The sequence below is a fragment of the Lathyrus oleraceus genome, chromosome 1 (genome assembly GCF_024323335.1).
Source record: "Lathyrus oleraceus cultivar Zhongwan6 chromosome 1, CAAS_Psat_ZW6_1.0, whole genome shotgun sequence".
Taxonomy (NCBI): Eukaryota; Viridiplantae; Streptophyta; class Magnoliopsida; order Fabales; family Fabaceae; genus Lathyrus; species Lathyrus oleraceus.
The window spans coordinates 1-7,699 of record NC_066579.1 but is presented as its reverse complement, the minus strand read 5'-3'; the positions used below and the strand labels follow the sequence as shown (position 1 = coordinate 7,699).

The window sequence follows — 7,699 nt, the reverse complement described above, 5'->3', positions numbered from 1 at the left end:
TGTATTTAGTGGCCTATCCAAGTCTCTAAATCAAGGTATTTTTTTTTAAAATTAAATAAATTTACTATAAAATTTAAAACAAAATGATTTAATTTAAAATTACAATATGTGATTTATTTCTTATAAAACAAAGGTGTAATTGAGTTATATTTTAGTTTTTTTTATAGCTTGAGTTGTCAAATTATTCATTTTCTATTTTAATATAAATTTAAAAACAAGACAAAAATAGATAAAAAATCTTAATCAAATATTAACTATTATTTCTAAAGAAGTAAGACTATGCCACGTTTTCTACTATTCGAAAAAAAAAACAGTTTGAGAGATATTTTAGGTGATAAATCGGTAGGGTTTTTATGAGTTTAATTGATTTTGAGTTAGAGCAAACAAAATTGAAAACTTTGATTTTGAGAGATTCTCGGTAATAAATATTGAAATATTTTTGAGAAATCATCGTAAAAGCAAACCCTAATCTTCATCGATACCTATTAGTATAGTTTTTGTAGTTGTTGAATCTACCATACTATTTAAGTAGATGCATCTGATTGTTCTTTAGTTGTACATTTATATACATGGTAAAGTAGGTAGGATGATGTTATTAGTTGACAGAACATGACAGAATGTTGACAGCATACACTCTATATTTGGAATCATCAACGTGAAATCCATCATTCCAATCACGTTGGACAATGATTCAAGCCTCTATCTCTCATGGTCTACGCTGCTTCAAGTTCAAGTTTGTGTTCATAACGTGCTTGATCATATCATCCCTCCCACCGATGAAAAAGAAAAACAAACAGCAGAAGCAACAGAGAAAAATGACCCCAGTCTCTGGAAACGTCTTGACACGGTCGTTTTGCAGTGGATGTATGCCACCGTAACCCAGGATATTCTCAGTTCCAAATATAGACTGTATGCTGTCAACATTCTGTCATGTTCTGTCAGTTATATTCACATTGAATTATGGTATATTATATGTAAAATAATTCAATATTTTTCTTCTCCATCACCAAAATTTAGGTTTCTCTACCACTTACCAACAAAGTTAAAAGACAATAAATGATGATTCATACTTTATATATATGGGTAATAATTGAAATTACATGATTAGGCTCAATATTATTTGTATTCGTCATATTCACATTAAATTGTGGTATATTATATGTAAAATAATTCAATATTTTTCTTCTCTATCACCAAATTTTAGGTTTCTTCACGACTAAGGAACATAGCTAAAAGATTATAAATGAATGATTCATATTTTTCTTCTTTCTTTCTCCTCTTCCTTTCTGTTTTCCTGGTTTTTCTTCTTTTCTTTCTTTCTTCTTTCTACCTATTTACTCTTCTTTTTCCATTCTTATTCTTACCCACTTTTACCATCAAACAAATATATATAATGTAATAATATTTGGTTAGAAAAATTAGAAAGGAAAAATATCATCTTACTACTACACTAATTATTAATGTTATCAAAATGTACCCATTAATAATGGTCAATGTTATTAAAATGTCCCCATTAATAATGGTCTTTCTCGTTTAATAATAATAATTTATCTCTTCTGAGTCAGACGTCCACTGGTTACAATCTATTGGTCCTAACTGATTGAGCATTTATGAGAATATGTGATATCACAAAAAATCAGATGACAAAGCAAATAATTTTCACCATGTAATAAATTTAAAAAAAATATGTAGTTGTTTATTAATGATATATTTATATTTATATTATATAACTTTGTTTTTCTATCCTTTGGAATTTCCTTCCAACTATGGAACATTATGAAAAAGTCTTGAAATATTCTAACAACTCTACCCAAATACTCTACTAACAAATGAGGAGTTGATTCTACTGCAAGATGATTTAAACTATATTCAATTATTATCCTTGTTTCATCAAAATTTGTTTTTCCTACCAAATCTTGCACACATAAATGTGTATTTGAAATATGATCTGTCTTATCTATCAAATAAAAAAGTAAATAAAATAATATTAAATTATTTAAATATACTTTAACCTTAAATTACTTACTAATAACATTTACATCTTAATATTCAATGGGTAACAAGTGAGGGATAGTTTGAGTGGAAATATTAAATAAGCATATATTAAGCATAATCAACATTTTGGGTTTCTTCTACAAATAATATTTCCATGGTTATCAATGATACTGCTAAAAGTTGTTGGAACAGAATTGCTGCCATGTTTAAAGATAACAAGCATTTGAGAGCAGTCCACCTCGAACATCAATTCGCCAACACGCACTTGGAAGATTTCTCGTCAACAAAAGAATATTGCAATCTCCTGAAACTCTTCACAGATCAACTTGCAAATGTTGATTCTCCCGTCAACAACACTCGTCTTGTGTTGAAGATGATTTCTGGACTGACAGATTCGTATGCTGGATTCGTTACATACATCCAGCAACACGATCCCTTGCCGATGTTTGAAACGGCAAAATCCCGGTTGGAATTAGAAGAATCCACCATGATTCAACGTGTTGCATGCGAATTCGAAAACTAATCATCTCCGACAGCCTTACTCATGAAATCAGAAGATGCAAATGCATCTCCCTCTGCCCCTCCTGCCAATCCCGTGCGATACCCTCTCAACAACAACAACAACAATGGCGGAAACAACAACAATCGGGGTAGAAACGGTAACCGCGGTAACAAGGGGAAGAACTCCGGTAGAGGTGGTCGCGGTAACAACAGCGGCGGTGGCTCAGGTGGTGGACGTGGTCAGTATCCTCAATGATGGCAGCAAGAATTTCCTTGGCAACAACAATACCCTTGGGCTCCTCCTCCATGCCCTTACCCATCTTATTGGGCTAAACCCAATGCTGGCCCAAAACAACAACAATCTGGTATTCTTGGACCAAAACCCCAACCTGCTGCCTTTACTGCCACTGGACCAAGCCCGACAGATATTGAAGCGACTCTTCACACTCTACATCTTACTCAGTCTGACCCATCCTGGTATATGGACACTAGAGCAACATCGCACATGACAACTACGAATGGTAATCTCTCATCTTATTTTAATTTGAGCAAAAATAATAGTATTATCGTAGGAAATGGCCATTCTGTTCCGATTCATGGTTTTGGAAATGCTAACTTACCTCCCCCTCATCCTCCACTAGCCTTATCAAATGTCCTTCATGCACCGAAATTAATTAAAATTTTAATTTTCGTTCGTAAATTCACTACCGATAGCCATGTTTCTGTTGAATTTGATCCGTTTGGCTTTTCTGTGAAGGATTTTCAGACGGGGATGGTTCTTATGAGATGTGAGAGTCAAGGCCAGCTATATCCTATCACCAACATCACCAAAAATAAGACTATTTTTCCTTCTGAGTTTGCAGCTTTATCCACTTCTATTTGGCACGACCGTTTGGGTCACCCGGGAGCATCTATTTTAGATTCTCTTAGGAAAAATAAAATGATTGATTGTATTCCTAATTCAAACATAAATTCAACTTTTTGTCATTCTTGTCCTCTTGGTAAACATGTTAAAATGCCATTTTTTGATTCACATAACTCTACTTTTATGCCATTTGATATATTACATAGTGATGTATGGACATCTCTCGTATTGAGTACTTCCAGTCATAAATATTATGTGCTCTATTTGGATGATTATTCGAATTTCTTGTGGACTTTCCCAATTTCACACAAATCGCAAGTCTTTCCAACTTTTGAAAATTTAAGAGCATATATTAAAATTCAATTTCACCGGGAAGTTAAAAATATTCAATGTGATAATGGTAGAGAATATGTCAATGGTCCCTTTCAAAAACTCTGTGAAGCAAATGGAATTTCATTTCGTTTCTCGTGTCCTCATACTTCTTCTCAAAATGGCAAAGCTGAACAAAAAATCCGTTCTATTAATAATATAATTCGGACTTTACTAATTCATGCTTCTTTACCGCCAAATTTTTGGCACCATGCCCTACAAATGGCAACATATCTACTGAATATTTTACCAAATAAAAAGTTGAAATATCAATCACCTCTTAAAATTCTTTTTCAAAAAGATCCATCCTACACTCATCTACGAGTTTTCGGTTGTTTATGTTACCCTCTTTTTCCATCAACCACTATAAATAAACTCCAATCTCGTTCCACCCCATGTGTCTTCTTAGGATATCCTTCAAATCATCGTGGGTACAAATGCTATGACTTATCCCTAAATAAAATCATTGTTTGTCGCCATGTCATACTTGATGAATCAGAATTTCCTTTTTCAAAGATACACACTCTCAAACCAACCAATTATCAATTTCTTGATGATGAAGTGTCATATTACACAAACCACTTTATCACACAACCTATACCAGGTCCAATAACACCAAACATCACTCAACAAAACTCTCCACCACTTGCTCAACTAGGACTGACCCTAACTCCTCCTCAACCGGCCCAAACTTTGTCTTCCACATCTACTCCACCAAATATACCACTTCTTGCTATTTACCAATCTAACGTTAGCTATGAAAACAAACCAGTTACGAGGAGCCAACATGTAAGTTTTAAACCCAACCAAAAACACATCAATCTCCACACCGAAATCACAAAATCTCCTCTCCCTCGTAACCCTGTGTTAGCACTAAAAGACCCGAATTGGAAAATGGCTATGGATGATGAATACAATGCTCTAATTCAAAATAAGACGTGGGATTTAGTGCCCCATCCACCTGATGCAAATGTTATTCGTTCTATGTGGATTTTTAGGCATAAAGAAAAATCTGATGGTTCTTTTGAAAGGCATAAAGCCCGACTTGTAGGTAACAGTGCAAGTCAACAGGTTGGCATAGATTGTGGAGAGACTTTTAGTCCGGTTGTCAAACCAGCCACCATCCGAACAGTACTCAGTATTTCCTTATCGAAAGCATAGAAAATTCATCAGTTAGACGTCAAGAATGCTTTTTTACACGGTGAACTCAAAGAAACAGTGTATATGCATCAACCTTTGGGCTTTAAGGATCCAAATCTTCCTCATCATGTCTGCCGTCTACGAAAATCTTTGTATGGGCTCAAGCAAGCTCCAAGAGCGTGGTACAAACAATTTGTAGATTATGTATATTCTATCGGATTCTCTCAAAGCAAGTCAGACAAATCTCTTTTCATCTACCGGAAAGATACACACATGGCCTATCTTCTTCTTTATGTGAACGACTACATTCTCACCGCGTCTTCTGATAATCTTCGCCAGTCTATAATATCACGACTCAACTCTAAATTTGCTATGAAAGACTTGGGACCACTAAATTATTTTTTGGGTATTGCAGTTACTCGACATGATGGTGGTTTGTTCTTATCTCAGAAAAAGTATGCAGATGAAATTCTTGAGCGAGCAGGCATGTCATCATGAAAATCATGTCTCACTCCGGTTGACACTAAACTGAAGCTTAGCGCCAAGACTAGCACTCCCTATGAAGACTCATCATTATACCGTAGCCTTGCCGGTGCTCTCCAATACCTCACTTTCACGAGACCCGACATCACATATGCAGTACAACAGATATGTCTGTTTATGCATGACCCTATGGACGATCACATGCACTCTCTTCGACGCATTTTGCGTTACATTTAGGGAACCAGTCACTATGGTTTACATCTCTATCCATCATCCACTACATCGTTGGTCTCTTACACAGATGCTGATTGGGGAGGATGGCTCCACACTAGACGCTCTACCTTAGGATATTGTGTTTTTCTTGGAGACAACTTACTATCATGGTCGTCCAAACGTCAACCCACATTGTCTCGATCTAGTGCTGAAGCTGAATATCGTGGAGTTGCCAATGTCGTCTCTGAGTCATGTTGGTTACGTAACCTACTTCTCGAACTACATTGTCCGATACACAAAGCTACTATGGTGTACTATGACAACATTAGTTCCATATATCTTTCTGGTAATCCTATTCAACATCAACGTACAAAACACATCGAGATGGATATTAACTTTGTACTTGAAAAAGTAGCTCGTGGACAGATACGCGTCTTGCATGTCCCCTCACGCTATCAAATTGCGGATATATTCACCAAGGGACTTCCCTTAATACTCTTTCAAGATTTCCGAGACAGTTTAAGCGTACGCCAACCTCCCGCTTCAACTACGGGGGTGTGACAGAACATGACGGAATGTTAACATCATACACTCTATATTTGGAACAAATATTGTACACTTATGAGATAATAGTCAAAGAATATTTACATTGATTACGCATAATTAGGCATAAATATTTTTCCTATTATGTAATTGGAATTCATGTATATATTACAGGTGGATAATCAATAAAAATCATGGAAATATTTTCCTATAATGAATCATTCATTTATAGTTTTTTAACTTTGTTGCTTGGTGATGAAGAAACCTAAAATTTGGTGATAGAGAAGAAAAATATTAATTTTTTTTACATATAATATACCATAATACAATGTGAATATGGAGAATATAAATATAATTCATCTGGATTGTGTAATTTCATTTCTTACCCATTTATATATAATATGAATCAATCATTTATAGTTTTTTAACTTTGTTGCTTAGTGATGAAGAAACCTAAAATTTGGTGATGGAGAAGAAGAATATTGAGTTTTTTTACATATAATATACCATAAAACAATGTGAATATGGCGAATACAAATAATATTGATCTTGATTATGTAATTCCATTTATTACCTATTTATATATAATATTAATCATTCACTTATAGTTTTTTAACTTTGTTGCTTAGTGATGAAGAAACCTAAAATTTGGTGATTGAGAAAAAAAATATTGTTTTTTTTTACGCATAATATATCATAATACAATGTGAATATGGCGAATATAAATAATATTCATCTGGATTATGTAATTTCATTTCTTGACCATTTATATATAATATATATCATTCATTTATAGTTTTTGAACTTTGTTGCTCAGTGATGAAGAAACCTAAAATTTGGTGATGGAGAAGAAAAATATTAATTTTTTTTACATATAATATACCATAATGCAATGTGAATATGGCGAATATAAATAATATTAATTTGGATTATGTAATTTCATTTCTTGACCATTTATATATAATATATATCATTCATTTATAGTTTTTGAACTTTGTTGCTTAGTGATGAAGAAACCTAAAATTTGGTGATGGAGAAGAAAAATATTGATTTTTTTACATATAATAAACCATAATACAATATGAATATGGAGGATATAAATAATATTCATCTGGGTTATGTAATTTCATTTCTTACCCATTAATATATAATATGAATCAATCATTTATAGTTTTTTAACTTTGTGGAATAGTGATGAAGAAACCTAAAATATTGATTTTTTTTACATATAATATACCATAATACAGTGTGAATATGGCGAATACAAATATTAGTGATCCTGATTATGTAATTTCACTTGTTACCCATTTATATATATTAAGAATATTCATATACAGTTTTTTAACTATGTTGCTTAGTGATGAAGAAACCTAAAATTGGGTGATGGAGAAGATAAATATTGAAGTTTTTTACATATAATATACCATAATACAATGTGAATATGGCGAATACGAATAATATTGCTCTTGATTATGTAATTTCATTTATTACCTATTTCTATATAATATGAATCATTCAATTATAGTTTTTTAACTTTGTTGCTTAGTGATGAAGAAACCTAAAATTTGGTGATGGAGAAGAAAAATATTG

General features: G+C 33.0%; 1 pseudogene; it reads left to right on the top strand.

Annotated features, from left to right (window-relative positions):
• Nucleotides 1–569: 569 nt before the first annotated feature.
• LOC127086353 (uncharacterized) lies at nucleotides 570–2,543 on the top strand (annotated as a pseudogene).
• The last annotated feature ends 5,156 nt before the right edge of the window (nucleotides 2,544–7,699 follow it).